The following is a 16046-nucleotide window of genomic DNA, read 5'->3' as shown; positions in this document are numbered from 1 at the left end:
AAAGCTGAAGAGCAAAAAAAACAAGATGAAAAAGATATGCACCCTGGATTTGGCAACATGGTGGTCATTAGTAACCTTGACCTGTGATGCCTATGATTAACTATGAGGCAAGGAAGTGGGAATAGTGAGTGTAGATGACTTTCAGGATGTGAATGGGGAAGACCAAAAAGTATATTTGGAGGGGACATGGAGTCAAGTAAGTGTTCATCTATTATGGCTAGAACGAGTGCCCATGAGTCCCCAACTGATTCATAGGAGTAGTCAGGCCATGGGAAATCACTTTCTTCTCTGTCATATGAACTTGGACTCAGTGCAGTCTGGAACAGTCCTCTCAGTCCCTTGGTGTCCCTCTGTCAGAATATGTGGCCCACCATGCTGGAACTGCCAATGATTTATTTCTAACAACCTAGATTGGCCCAGTGCTGGGCACAGTGGAATCTGGAATTGAGCTCTCTTCATTGTGGCATGGCATTGGCACAGAGAGAAGTCCTGGGTATTGACAAAAGTAACTGATGGGGAGTTGAGGGGTGGATGGGCAGCAGTGAGTTTGAGCTGGAAAGGAATGGGAGTAAAGGATAAGGGATAGTAGAGGCTCCATGGCCCACTTGGGGTTTCAGGGAAAACAGCATGAGTGTTCCAAAGTCCTGAGCTTGTGTTTTGTGGGGTGCTGAAGTCAGACAATGGAGAGGGAGAACCAGAGTCACAGAAGTGACAGACTGGCAGGTACAAGTCTGAGTCTGGGTCATCCTTAGAGGCTGCCTTAGGATAATTCAATACCTGGCCTGGGAGAAGCTCTATAAATTGGTGCCATCCCATGTAATCTGATAAAACTTTAACATATTAAACTTCTAAACTATGTTGTTTAAACTTCAAAACTGTGTTTTGAAGGAGCCAGATGGATGTATTTCATGAATAAAAAGGGAAGGCAAGTGATCAAATAATGACCAATTCTGAAACCCAATTTTCCAAAAGGCAACAGAGGCTTAAAAAAGAAAAAAAGAAAAGAAAAGAAAGAAAGAAAGAAAAAGAAAAGGCCAGTTAGGAAGGATTGAGTCAAGCCAATGAGCAGCCTGTACCCCAGCTGCTCAGTGGAGGCCTGGGCCTTGGCCATGCCCTAGGATGAGATGACACTGACTCATGGGAAAGACGCTGTAATCAGGATCAGAATGATTTTGTAGGGGAAGAAAATAGAGAAAGACCTATAAGATGTTCCTTTGCCTGGACTTTCCTCCTACTTCTCATGCTGTTATCAGGATCCCACACCCACCTCTGCTGATATGCCCCTCCCTCACTATCCCCTCCACTCCAAAAGCACTGGCTCCCAACCCCCATCCATCCACCCTGTCTCCTCTGTAGCAGGGACCATGGTTCCACAGAAAAACAGATCCTGCGATTTTGGAAAATCAACTACCATGTATGTTTTAACTTACATTCTTTTTAAAAGAACTTTTCATTCGAGCTATAAATGTGACATGTTTGTTATGCAAAATTTGGGACTGAGAATGTAGCCAGTGGTAGAGTGCTTTTCCAGCTTGTGCAAAGCCCTGGGTCAATCCCCAGAATTACAAGAAGAAAAAAAAAAAGTTTTGAGAACTCAGAAAAGTATGAAAAAGAACTCAAAACTACTCTCAGTCCTCAGTTCAAAGATAATTATCTAACACATCAGCTGAGTCTGGACTCCATTCTAATCAAAACTTTTTATTAATTGGATCCATACTTTATGTTCTGGTTTATAAATTTTATGATGGAATTTGTAGTCCATGAGAACAGTATTTTAATCACACTCAATGAATGCTCATTGGAAGAATGGAAAATTTCTACATTTTGTCAAATTGCCCTCCTACCCCTAGGAGGCTTAACCCCTTTTCAAGGGAATCCATGACAATGATTTAAACTTCAATACTCTATAAAAGAGCTGTATCTTTTTATTATTATTATTTTTTTTTTAATTTGGTACTGGGGATTGAACTCAGGAGTGCTCAATCACTGAGCCACATTGCATTCCCTTTTTAAATTTTGTGACAGTCTTGCTAAATTGCTTAGGGCCTTGCTAAATTGTGGAGGTTAGCTTTGAATTTGTGATCCTCCTATTTCAGCCTCCCAAGTCACTGGGATTACAGGTGAGAGCCACTGTGCCCAGCTATTCTTTCACAAATGTTTCAGCATTGTACATGTACATTCTTCAAATGAAATTTAAATTCACTTTTGTTAAGTTTAAAAATGAGAGCAAATTAAATAGAAGCAGTTTGGTAGAACTGACATTTTGGTAATGCTTGATTTTTAAATCTAGGAATATAACTCATCTTTTCATGCATTGAAGGCTTCTTTTATGTACCCTGTATAAAATTTTACACTTTTTTTCATTGAGACCTATATACCTCTTAAATTCATTCCCAGTTAGTTTCTGGTTTTTGGTCCTTTTTGAATGAAATATTTTCCTTTATATGATCTATGTTTATAATTTCAAATTTGATAAACGTTCAGTCACTTTATAAATACTCCCTCCCTTGGAGTTTCTACCCTCTAGTTGAACTAGTTACCCACTTTGTGTCTTTCCTCTTTTTCCCTTTCATCCACATAAGGATGCAGCATTAAATTTGAGTAACCCAAAGAAGAACAGAGAGTGTGCACTCCTGTCTTGAGAGGAATAGGAGTGATTTTTTTCCCCTGCTGGGATCACTTGTGCTTGCTTTGGACAGATAAATCTGATGTGAATATGTGGACTTGTCCAAAGTGAGACAGGAGGGACTTAGTCCTCCCAGCCAAAGAAAAATTCTCCCAGGAAGAGCAGAAATCAGAACAGAGAGCATACAGAGAGAGTTGTGGTTAATATGGCAGGAGGTTTGGCAGCATGAGGCCTTGGGGGCTCGGGTGGGCTCGAGGCCCTGAACCTCATGCTCTGGCAGAGAGGACCACCCTTGAGGAACATGGTAATGGGAGTGTCAGGACCTGAGGAGGTGGGGAGCTGAATGTGTGGATGTTGTTGTCTGTGAAATGGGGGCACTGGAACGAGGGGTAGGGTGAGTACAGGCTGGTCTGCCCAATGTTCCTCTTCCTTTAAGTGACACTGCCTGTTCCTCCTCTGCTGGGATAATCCCTCTAGGTCCTTCCATAAATTTGAAAATAATCCTCCCCATACCCAAAAGGCCCATGCTGACTGATTCAGAAAGTACTGCCCCAGGGCAAGTAGTTTCTACCTCTACCATAATAGTTCCTATCAGTATCTACTTCAGTATTGCTCTTTAATTCTAAAATTCACAGCACTAAATCTTCACTGAATGCCTCCTATTTAGGAGGGCTAAGTGGCAGAGGTGACAGAGTGTTAGGAGAGGGTGGCACTGTGGCTTTCAGTCTGACTTTCCCTGGCTGTTGGTGGCCAAGTCACCTCCCCTCACTCCTACCTCACTGCCTCTGGGAATTCACCATGGGAAACTATCCTCTCTATCACATGCTTTGCCCACATGTCCATCCTGGGTGTTTTGCATTCTATTACCTATTCCTTTTTAGGGAGTTTTCATTGTGCAGATTTCAATTTTTGTTTTTTGGAAATTATTTTGAGTGGGGTAGGAGTGTGGGGTGAACGGGTATCTGGGGTGGATTCCCTGCTGCTGTGTCATCAGAGCTGGTGATTGGTCCTCTTGTTTCTACAGATGCAGGGGATATCCTCTTTCCTTCCCTCTGAGGTTTGCCTCTGCAAAAACCATATTGAGGCTATAATAGTTTTGAGGATGAGAGTAAAGACTGATTACTGAGGTTTCTGGGGTTACACTTTCCGTAATTTCCCTCTAAGAAGCAAAGTGACTCCTCAATTCAATTTGCCTCTTCCCAAGGAATTAACTCATCTTGTTTTATTCCCCTTTTCACATTAAAAAAAAAAAAAAAAAAAAAAAAAAACACCAAAAACCCATGTTGAATTGTTGTGAATTCCCCCTTATATGATTTATGCCAATTTTTCTGCTAATGGGTGTGATGATAGAACTCAGTCTTAGAAGTTGGATAGTTTGGGGTTCAAATCTCAATGTAGCTATGGCCCTTGGGCAAGTGACTAAAGCTCTCCCAGCCTCAGCTTCCTCACCTCATCTGGCAAGTGAGATATATGAACTGGAACAAGTGGTCACAAGCAACAGTAACCTGCTCAAGCCAGCTAAAGACTAAAAGGGGATCGATTTGAGGGTCATTGGGCTGTCTAGAGTCAGAGACCTGTGGGCAGAGTAGGAAATGGGGGCTACCAAAAGTTACCATTTCATTCTGGATGGACCAAAAATCTTTATCTGGAATTTGCTGCTGGTGTTGCTGGTGGTGTTGTTACTACTGTTGTTTGTTTTTGAGATGCAGCATAGTTGAGACTGGGGTTTCTCTTAGTATGATTTTTTTTTTGGGGGGGGGGGGACAGATTTCCCTGGCTATCATAGTCCCATAGAAAACCCAACAGTGCATTCCTCCCTGTTTTTCATCTTTTCTGTGAATATATTTGCTTCATTTTTCATGTTCTTTACAGATTTATATTCTCTGCAGAAAACAATTTAAGTCTCAAATCCAAATTCCCAGGGAAGAACTACAATGGGCTCAATTATTGATCACCAAGGTGGATCATTGGTGTCTAGGGGACAGGGCTACCCTGTGTGGACATGGCTGTTGCTGGTATAAAGTTGGGAATGAAATGGCAGGCATCGAGATAGCAGATTTTGCCTGAAGAAGCTGCTGCAGAAATAATCCCACCACCCATATGTCTTAGAATTACTAGGAGGAGACTGACTCATTATGCAGTCACACCTGGCTGATGCTTAGCAATTCCTTAGATGCTGTCCCCAGTTGCCGGTACCCTGGAGAGAGATTCTATTTTCATGGAAATTCACTTTATGTATTTAATCTGTTAAAATTTCATATATGATTTCTATGCCTATGTTACATGTAGTTTTGACCTATTTTATCTTAAAATTTTGGTGTCACATCAAATTATATCAATATTTACCTCAAATTGAATCAGAGGACAAATAATATTTTATATGGTTTCAAAATATTTATATAATATGAGGGCTATTTATGTTTTCAGTTTTAAAAAAGAAAAACTTCCTAGAAATTATGAGTAGTGCCTTGGGCAGAGAAATCAGAAAGCCCAAATTTTGATTTGGTGTTAGTTTTCTGTGGGGTCATAGGCAAGTTCCTGCACCTCCTTGGGCCTCTGTAGGATTAGGCAAGGAAGGACAGGTGGCTCAGATGGTTTCTGGGGCCCTACCCTGATAGTTGATAGGTTTTCTGGAGGTCCTTGGGTATTTATTTGTGGCAGCCCCTAGCAGATATTTTTCTTCTTTCTTTTTTTTATCCCCTGTACTGAAGATTGAACCCAGGGTGACACTTCCATTGAGCTACATCCCCAACCCTTTTCATTTTTATTTTGAGACAGGATTTTGCCGAGTTGCTAAGGCTGTCCTCAAACTTGCGATACTCTTGCCTCAGGTTTCTGAGTCCCTGGAATTACAGGTGTGCTCCACTATACCCATCCCTAGCAGATTTCTTGCAAATGTTTTTCCCACACCTTTGAAGGGCTCTGTGTCCTGTTTCTCCCCTGGGCCAAAGCACTACTTTTTTTCCAGGGGTCCAAGTGCATGTGGGCTGTGTGTTAGACATCGATCTCTTGGTTCTCCCAGAGGGGTCTGGGAATGAGAAGCCAACCTCCAGGAGATGTACCACCTTCTAGGAATTCTCTTCTCCTTCGACTTCCCTGATACTTGTCCCCTCCTAGTGTCCCTCTTTCTACCACTTCTAACAGGAACTGTTTCTTCCCTCTTTCTTTCCCTCCATAACATCTTCCTGGGCTGATCCAAGCCATCCTGAAGGTCCTCATGGCCATCTCCAGCCCTGTTGTCTCTCAACTCCACTCACTGTTGTCCTCTCATGGCACAACAGAAGGGGATGGCTTAGGCAGATGATAGGAGACAAGGATCAGGAGGTGACAGGCCCCAATTGCCATTCATGTCACATGGGAAGGGGACCTATTCTGATTTCTCTGATCTTCTCATGACCTGCTTCTCCCTCTTCAGTATCCCAGACCTTTCTAAACCAAGAGAGGACTGTGGAAATGACTTATCACTTTTTTCTTTGCTACAAAAATGTCTATTCATTGGAGATAATTTGGGAAATACAAATTCAAAGAAGAATGAAACTTATAATCCCACTACTCACTGATAACCACAATTAACTTTCCTTCCATTTTTTTCATGAGTATATACATGCTTTTAAGTATAATAGAAATAATGCTGAATATACTTTTTTTAACCTGCTGTTTTTCTTTTTTTCCCCACATTTTTGAATTGGTGCATTATAGTTGTACATAATAATGGTATTTGTTGTTACATATTCATACATGCACACAATATAATAATATAATTTGGTCAATACCACTCCCTAGCACTTCTTTCCCTTTATCCCCACCTCCCATCTCTTGGTCCCTTTCCTCTACTGATCTCCCTTTGAATTTCATGAGATTCCCCCCACACCTTTCTTTTCATTTTTCCTCTCTAGTTTCCATATATGAGAGGAAACATGCAACCCTTAACCTTCTGAGTTTGACTTATTTTGCTTAATATAATGGTCTCTAGTTCTATCCATTTTCCTGCAAATGACAATTTCATTTTTCTTCATAACTAAATAGAACTCCACAGTGTATATATACCACCTTTTTCATCTATTTGTCTGTTGATAGACACCTAGGATGGTTCCATAGTTTGACTATTTTGAATTGTGCTGCTATAAACATGGATATACCTGTATCATTGTAGTATGATGACTTTAATTCTTTAGGACAAATATCAAGGAGTGGTATAGTTGTGGTTCCATTTATTCTGAAATTAATCCTCTGACAGAAGTGTAGCTAGCAAAGATTTTCTCCCATTCTGTAGATTCTCTCTTCACATTCCTAATTATTTTCTTTGCTGTGCAGAAGATTTTGAATTTGATGTCATCCATTATTAAATTTTGGCATTATTTCCTGAGCTTCAGGGGTCCTGTTGAAAAAGTTGTTTCCTGTGCCTGTACTCTGGAGTGTTGACCCTACATTATCTTCCAGGAGTTGTATAGTTTTCTGGCCTAATTCCTAGATCTTTGATCCATGTGAGTTAACCAATTGTCTCAGCACCATTTGGTAAAAAGTCTGTCTTTTCTCCAATGTATGTTTTTGGCAACTTTGTCAAGAATGAGATGACTATAGATGTGTGAGTTTGTTTCTGTGTCTTCTATTCTGTACCATTGGTCTGTGTATCTGTTTTTTATGCCAGTACCATGCAGTCTTTGTAATTATAGCTCTGTAGTATAATGTGAAGTCAGGTATTGTGATGCCTCCAGCATTCTTTTTTTAGCTGGGTTTTTTATTCTTCCAAATGAATTATAGGACTATTTTTTTTTCTAGTTCTGTCAGAAATGTCATTGGCATTTTTTTTTTTTTAACTTTTTTTTTTTTTTTTGGCTGTACTGGGGATCAAACTCAGGGCCTTCTGCTTGCGAGGCAAGCACTCTACCAGCTGAGCTATCTCCCCAGCCTGTCATTGGCATTTTGATGGGAAGTGCATTGAATCTGCATACAGGTTTGGGTAGTATGGCCATTTAAGCAATATTAATTCTGCCTATCCATGAATATAGGAGGTTTTTCATCTTCTGAGGTCTTCCTTAATTCCATTCTTCAATATTCTATAGTTTTCATTGTAGAGATCTTTCACCTCCTTAGTTAGATTTATTCCTAGGTATTTCTTTAGGGCATTGTGAAGGGGAATTGTTTTCCTGATTTCTTTTCAGCAGATTCATTGTTGGCATAAAAGAATGCTATTGGTTCTGTAAGTTGATTTTTGTAACCTGCTACTTTGCTAAATTTTTTTATTAGCTCTTTGGAGTTTTTTTGATCTTCTAGGTAAAAGATCATATCATTTGTAAACAGTGATAATTTGACTTTTTCCTTTCCTGTTTTTATCCCTTTTATTTCCTTCTCTTGCCTAATTGCTCTGGCTATGGTTTCTACCACTGCATTAAATAGGAGTGACATCTTTGTCTTGTCCCAGATTTCAAAGGAAATGCTTTTAGTTTTCTGTGAGGTTGACTTTGGGTTTTTCATATATAGCCTTCATGAGGTTGAGGAAGTTTCCTTCTATCCCTTGTTTCTTCAGTACTTTTATCATGAATGAGTGCTGAATTTTGTTAAAGGTCTTCACGTCTAATGATTATCAAGTAATTTTTACCTTAAGTATATTTATGTGATGAATTACATTTATCGCTTTGCATATATTAAGCCATCCTTGCATTTCTGGAATAAAATCAACTTGGCCTTGGAGCACATTCTTCTTAATATTGTTGTTGAGCATGATTTGCTAATATTTTATTAAGTATTTTTGCATCTAATTACACAGGGATATTTGCAGTTTTCCTTCCTTGTTATGTCCTTATCTGACTTTGGTATGAGTATGATACTGGCTTCATATAATGAATTTGAAAGTGTACCATCCCCTCTATTTGAGGAGTATTAGTTCCATTAGTTCCATTAGAACCATTAGTTCTTCTTTAAAGGTTTGAGGGAATTCAACTGAGAATCCATCTAGTCCTGGGATTTTATTTGTTAGAAGTCTCTTCATTACTGCTTCTATGTCATCTTAAGTTATTGGTCTGTTTAGGTTTTCTATATCCTTTGATTCAGTTTTGTCAGTTTGTATTTGATCAGAAATGTTTCGATTTTTTGAGATTTTCCAATTTATTAGAGTATATGTTTTCAAAATAGTCACTAACGATCCACTGGATTTCTGTGATATCTGTGATTATTTCTCTTTTGTCATCTCTAATTTTATTTATTTGGGTTTTTTTTTTTTTTCTTTTGGTTAGTTTGGCCCTTGAGATGCATCATTAGGTTGTTTATTTGGGATCTTTCTGATTTTCTTATGTAGGCACTCAAGAGTTTAAACTTTCCTCTTAGACCCAGAGATTCTGGTGTGTATCACCATTCTCATTTGAGTCAACGAATTTTTAAAATTTCTTCCTTGATTTCTTCTCTCAACCATTCATCATTTTCAAAAGTGTATTGTTCAAGCTCCATGTGTTTATAGTTTCTGTAGGGTTTCATTGTATTGATTTCTAATTTCATTCCATTATGATCTGATTAGATGCAAGGAATTATATCAAATTTTTTGTATTTGCTAAGAGTTGCTTTGTGGCCTAAAATATGATCTATTTTGGAGAAGGTTCCATGAGCCACTGATAAGAAAGTGTATTTAGCTATTGTTGAATAAAATATTCTATAGATGCCTGTTAAATTCATTTGATTTATAATATTTTCAAGGTCCAAGGAGTCTTTTTTCTTTTTCTTTTTTTTTTTTTTTTTTTTTTTTACCAGGCACTGAACCCAGGAACACTTAAAAACTGAGCCACATCTTTGCCCTTTTTATATTTTATCTAGAGACAAGGTCTCACTAAGTTGCTTAGGGCCTCACGAAGTTGCTGAGACTGGTTTTGAACTTGCAATCCTCCTGCCTCGACCTCCTAAACCACTGGGATTTACCACCATGCCTGACTTCCAAATAGTCTTGACCTATCTAATGGCAAGATAAGTATGTTGAAATTACCCAGTATTATTGTAGTGGGGTCTATCTGAGCCTTCAATTTGAACAATGTCTCTTTTTTGTCATTAGTTGCACCCATGTTTGGGGCATAAATATTACTGTTATATCTTCTTGTTGGATTGTTTCATTTATCAGTCTGAAATGACCTTCTTTGTCTCTTCTGATTTAATTTTGGTTTCAAGTCCACTTTGTTTTACATGAAAGTAGTTATTCCTCCTGCTTGTTTGGGAGCTCCATTTGCATGGTATATCAATTATCGCCCTTTCACTTTCAGCCTGTGGCTGTCTTTACCTGTAAAGTGGATCTCCTGCAAACAATACATAGTTGAGTATTAATTTTTAATCCATCCTGACTGCCAACCTGTGTCTTCTCTTGTCTTGTCTTATCTTTTTTGGTACTAGGGATTGAACCCAGGGGTAATTAACCACTGGGAAACATCCCTAGCCCCCTCCCTGCTTTTTTAGAGACAGGGTCTTGCTAAGTTATTTAGGGCCTTGCTAAATTGCTGAGGCTGGCTTTGAACTTGTGATCCTCCTGCCTCAACCTCCCATACCACTGGAATTATAGGTATGGGCCTCTGTTCTCTGCCCAACTCTTTCTTTCCATTTCTTCTTTAACTATTTACTGACAGCAAGGGTTGTTAATCTCTTTCTCTTTTTGTGTTGCTCTCAGGGCTCCCATTTGGAATGGCTTAATACTGAAGCTGGTTGAAATAAGTCTCAGCTTCCCTTCTCACCAATATGAGGTAGGATGGACTGGGAAGTGCTATTACTTGGAGTTTTGTGTGAATGAACTGGATGGATGCACTTCCAGAGTGGGGCTGCTGCAGAGTTTTATGAGGGGGTTTCGGTTGGTGGGGTTTAGGTCTAATCAATCCACAGGGGCTTTGTGTAGTATCTACTCTGGAGAGATTAGATCAACATATCCCTAAGGCCTGGTACTTTCAGATAACTGCCAGGAGTCTGGATACTACTCATGGGGCAGGAGAGCCAATCCTCCACACACTCTGCTGCCCAGGGACACAGCCTTTCCAGGCTCAGTCTCTGAATGTATTTCTCTGAATGTATTTGCACTCATCTGTTCAGATTCCCAACTTGCTTCAGTTGGTCATGTGAGCCGCCAGAGTCCAAGGAGAAGGAAGTTGGTCTCCCCTTTGCTTTTCTGACCTGAGTCACTCTGGGTAAAATCTTCTCTGTGCCTGTTTCATCCATGTTCTGCTATGCACACTCTAGGCCACATTAAGCACTTACTGGGCAGTGTGTCAATGTTTGCTATGATCTCCTGGTTCCCATGGCAGTAGCTGTAGCCAATGTAAGATGGCTCCTGCCTCAGCTGTCTGCAGCCCATTGTGAAACAGAGAGCACTTTTCAGTCCCAGTTCAAAGTGCGGCCTCGGAATCAGCTAAGTTCAGGCCGCTTTTCTGATCTCAGATTTTTCCATACCAAATCTGTTTATGTTTCTGTCTTCTCACTCCCTCTGCAACGAACCAGCACTTCTACTGCCATCATTGCACAACCAGCATGACTTCAATGTGCTCTTTCTTCTTTGTTTAATGTACCCAAATTTCTGAATCTGTAAGATACTGACTGTCCAATATGGATTTTTAGTGAAATCCCTCTTTCACCCACCTTGTCAAACAGTACTCCTGCTGCTTGAATTCCAAGCCACAGGCAACTAAGAATGTAGTCTTCCTCTAATCAACCATCTTGAATCTTCTCCTATAACCTGCTATTTTTCAATTGGATATATGCCATGAACATCTCTCTGTGTCATTGTGCAATCTTCTGTATCACTGTTTTGTATACCATACTATAGATGCACAAAAAAAAATTTCAACCTTGTGATTGGGCATTAGGGTAGTTTCCAACTTGGCGTTACTGTAAATACTATTTTAATCACAATTTCGATGAACAAATAATTCCTGATTTCTACCCCTTTTGTGTTAATTTCTAAGCAAACCCACTGGTAGTCGTCAAAGGATAAGACTTTTGAAGGACACATCTTCCCAAACTGCCCTCAATAAGGATTTGCAGATATCAGACCCTTAGATACCCCTGTACTTTCTCATCATTACTACCCTGCTTTTATTGTTAGAAATCATCTCGTGAGGTGAGCCGCCTGGGAGGTCACTGAGAGAAAGGAACCGGATGCTGGTTATATGGGAATAGTGATGGCGACTTGCAAATGAGTGGGAATGCAGGTCCTTGCTCCTCTCACTGGGGTCAGTACCCTGTGTGACATGACTCCAGAAGAAGAACCTGCCATAGTTTCTGGAGGAAGGAGAACAAACATTCAGGCAGCTACTTTATAGTCCACCTTAGTGAGCAGTCAGGTAGAAAACACTGCTTCTTCTTTGTTGTATTGCCTGTTCACATCTTTAACTCAATTGTTGTTCTTTTTTTAATTTGGGTTAGATATCAAACCCTCTGTCTGACTGTGGCATAGATACTTTTTGCAAGTTATCTATTTATAGTTTAAATTTTTAATGGTGGTTTTTAAATTGCAGGCATTTTAAATTTGCATGTAGTCAGGTCTCCAAATACCAGTCTTTTCCTTTGTGGTTTCTGCTTTCTATGTTATACAGAAAAAACCCTTACATGGCGTAACATATCAACTATATTTTCTTCTAGTTTGTTTTATTTTCCAAGTCTTTAAAATATAGTTTAATTTGCATCAAATCTTGGTCATACATGAGTGGGAGACCTATGCATAGGTATTTCTTTAGGAATCTGGAGGTGCTGCAGGCTTGAGCAGCACTAACTCCTAGCCTGGTGAACTGATAACAACTTCAAAAAGCTTTGTCTTTTCATGATTCAGGAAAGTATCAGAAACCCTTCAGTTGTTAATTGGCCTTTTTTAAGGAAAAGAATCTTATTAGTTGTGATTGTCTGGTTTACTCATCAGAGAATTTTCAATTAAAAGAAACATTCCCAAATAAGTGGGTTAATTCCTGTCTGACAGCTGGATAATGATATTTCCATTGAGCAATTGCACTCCATGTGGGCAGAACTTTTTGTTTGTTCACTGTTGCATTCCCAGAACATAGAACAGTGCATTGCATGCAGTGGGGGATGCAACATTGACTGCTAAATGAATAGAATGCACAATGACTATCACATATCTATTTTTTTTTAAATTTTTTTTTAGTTGTTGATGGACCTTTATTTTATTTTGAAATTTATTTGTATGTGGTGCTGAGAATCAAACCTAGTGCCTCACGCATGCTAGGCAAGCACTCTACCACTGAGCTACAAACCCAGTCCCACATATCTATTTTTTAAATGAAATGAAGCAACAGCATGGAAGAAAGCATATGGTACTGAATAAACAGTATTTGTGTTAACTTTTTGTGACTATGACAAAATACTTGAGAAAATTAATTTAAAGGAAGAAAGGAAAGATTTATTTTGGCTCACAGTTTGAGAGGTTTTAGCCCATAGTCTCTTGGTCCCATTGCCTGGGTGGGGGCGGGGGGGGGGGGGGGAAGGGAAAGTTCTGGGGAGAAGATTCAGTCCCCAAGGATTCACTCCCTTTAACTAGGCCCACCTCCTATAGTTTCTACCATCTTGTAAATCCATACAAATTATGAGTCCATCAATAGATTGATCTATTGATGATGTTAGCACTCTCAAGATACTTGCCCAAAGCCATACCTCTGAATATTGCTGCATTGGGAGCCAAGCCATCAACACATGTGCTCTCTTTAGGGGACAGTCCAGATCTAAACCATAACAGTATCTACCATTCATTCATTCATTTAACAAACACTTATTAAATTGTGTAATATGTGGATGGAAGACAAAGTTGATGTATTAAATGCATTAGCATATCGTCTTAGTCTGCTAGAAATTTAATAACAAAATACCATAGACTAGGTGGATTAAACAAAAGAATTTTATTTGCCCACATATCTGGAGGGTGTAAATCCCAAATCAGCATGATGTCAGAGTTGGTTTCTTGTGAGACCTTTCTCATAGGCTTGCAGATGACCTCTTTCCCTTGGTGTCCTCATGTAACCTTTATTCCTGGTGTCTTTTCTTATCAGGACACTAGTCCTTTTGGATTAGTGTTCCCCCTTTATGAACTCTGTTAACCTAAATTGCCTCCTTAAAGTCTCTATGTTTAAACGCAGTCACATTGAGGGTTAGAGCTTCAGCATATGAATTGAGGGGAACATAAGCCAATCCATAACATGTAAAGTGTCTAGAAATAATGCCTAGCACATACTAAGCACTACAAAAATGTGAGATGCTATTATTATTAGAAAATATGCAAAATTATGTTGGTTATTATCTTTGGGGGATAGATTACAAGAGATTTCAATTCATATTTTTCTATATTTTCCAAATTTTCCAAATCAAACAATTTTATTAACATGGGGAGGTGGGAACAGTACTATTTAACAAAGGACATGAGTTGAACGTGTTTGCCATTCTCCAACCATTTCATCTTGTCTTAAAAGTCTTTGCTCTAGACAGGGCAACTATCTTGAGTAGATTCTTTGCTGAATTTGAAGGTTTTGGATCAGTTCTCCAGATTTATGGTAGTCAGAATAAAGAAGAGTGAAGATCTGGGCCCACCAGATAGAACCTCCAATACCTAGTGAATGCAGTGATAAAGATATGGGGTGTGTTATGCTGTGTACCTAGCCCCATAGCCACAACCTCTGGAAAGACCCTTAGTAATGGCACAGTGAAGAGGTCAGTCTGAGTTCTTGACTTGAAACAACAAAATCCATTTTGATTATTTTAAGCAGAAAAATAGCATACTAAACAAAGAATACTAGGTAGCTCACAGCATTTTTAAAAATTTTCTTGTATTTGTTCTAGTTAGTTATACATGACAGCAGAATGCATTTATGCATTTTGATAAATCATACATAAATGGAGTATAATTTCTCATTTTTCTGATTATACATATTGTAGGATCACGTTGGTCATGCAGACATATGTACATAAGGTAATAATGCCTGTTTTGCTCTACTGTCCTTCCTCCCCCCATGCCCCTTCCCCTCCCTTCATTTTGAGAAGACTTAAGAAATAGCCTTAAGCCAGGTGTGGCAGCTCATGCCTGTAATCCCAGGGAAGATCACAAGTTCAAAGCCCACCTCAGCAACTTAGTGAGGTCCTAAGGAACCTAGTAAGACCCTGTCTCAAAATTAAAAATAATTTTAAAAAGGACTGGAGATATGACTCAGTGGTTAAGTGCCCCTGGGTTCAATAATCCCTGGTACAAAAAAAGAAAGAGAGAGAGAGAGAGAAAGAAGAGAGAAAGGAAAGAAGAAAAGTATAAAGGAATAAGGAAGGAAGGAAGGAAGGAAGGAAGGAAGGAAGGAAGGAAGGAAGGAAGGAAGGAAGGAAGGAAGGAAGGAAGGAAGGAAGAGCGAGCCTCAAATTTCACTTTTCAGTAATAATTCCTAGAATCATCCACCAACCATTACTTCTGCTACCACTCTTGTGCTAAGTCCTGGAAAGGACTTTCTCCCACAATATTGCTAGCTTTTGGATCAAAGACCCATGAAGTCACCTCACATTGAAAAATTCTAAGACCCTTAGAGAGGACCAGTCTAAGGCTGAAAAAGTGAATTTCATGGGCTTCATAGGAAAGAAGTAATTACAATGTGAGAAGCTAACAAAATATAAGTGTTCAAAAAGGCATGGGAGATACAAATAACAGAGGGTCCACACTGTCAGAGAAGAATAATATTCTAGATGTCCTAGGAGCAGGAAAACCTGAGCCCATTGTGGCTGAGCTCATCTTCAGCTGTTTCTTATGGCCATTAACAGACAGGATATGATAGACATTGGGGCTTGCAGGCGTAGAGAGTGATCACTCAACTGTGATGATGAAAAGGCAGTAGAGGGGCTGGGGTTGCAGCTCAGTGGTAGAGCACTTGCCTAGCATGTGCAAGGCACTGGGTTCGATTCTCAGCACCACATAAAAATGAAATAAATAAAATAAAATATTGGGTCCATCTACAACTAAAAATTTTTTAAAAGGCAGCAGAGTCATGGTAAGTTAGTTTTGATATCTAGAAGTCACTAGATCAGTGCTACCTTGTACCAATGAACACGGAAAAGGGGAGAGGTTTACCCAGGCCTGCATGGCATGACAGAATCAGAAATGACAGCCTAGAAATGGTATACTTTGACCCACTTTGAAGCCTGGCAAACTCTCACCCCAAGATTTAGGCCCAGGTTGAATATTTCCTCCACAAGGAGACCTTGCCAGGGTTAGACTAGGATCAATCCTCTGTCCCCAGGCTCTCCATGCTAGATTACTGGTATTGTTGTTTCTGATTTGTCTCCCCTGCCTCCAAGTTCCAGCAGGAGGCCAGGTGCAGGGTATATAGTGGTGGACATAAGCCGAAAGAGTGAATGAATAGGAGGAGGCCAGAACTGCTCTGTGGCCTGATAATGTTCTCCTGTCCTGCCAAATGGGATAGTGGTCTCT

The sequence above is a fragment of the Sciurus vulgaris genome (genome assembly GCF_902686455.1).
Source record: "Sciurus vulgaris genome assembly, chromosome: 6".
Taxonomy (NCBI): Eukaryota; Metazoa; Chordata; class Mammalia; order Rodentia; family Sciuridae; genus Sciurus; species Sciurus vulgaris.
Note: the sequence above shows the minus strand (reverse complement) of the source record.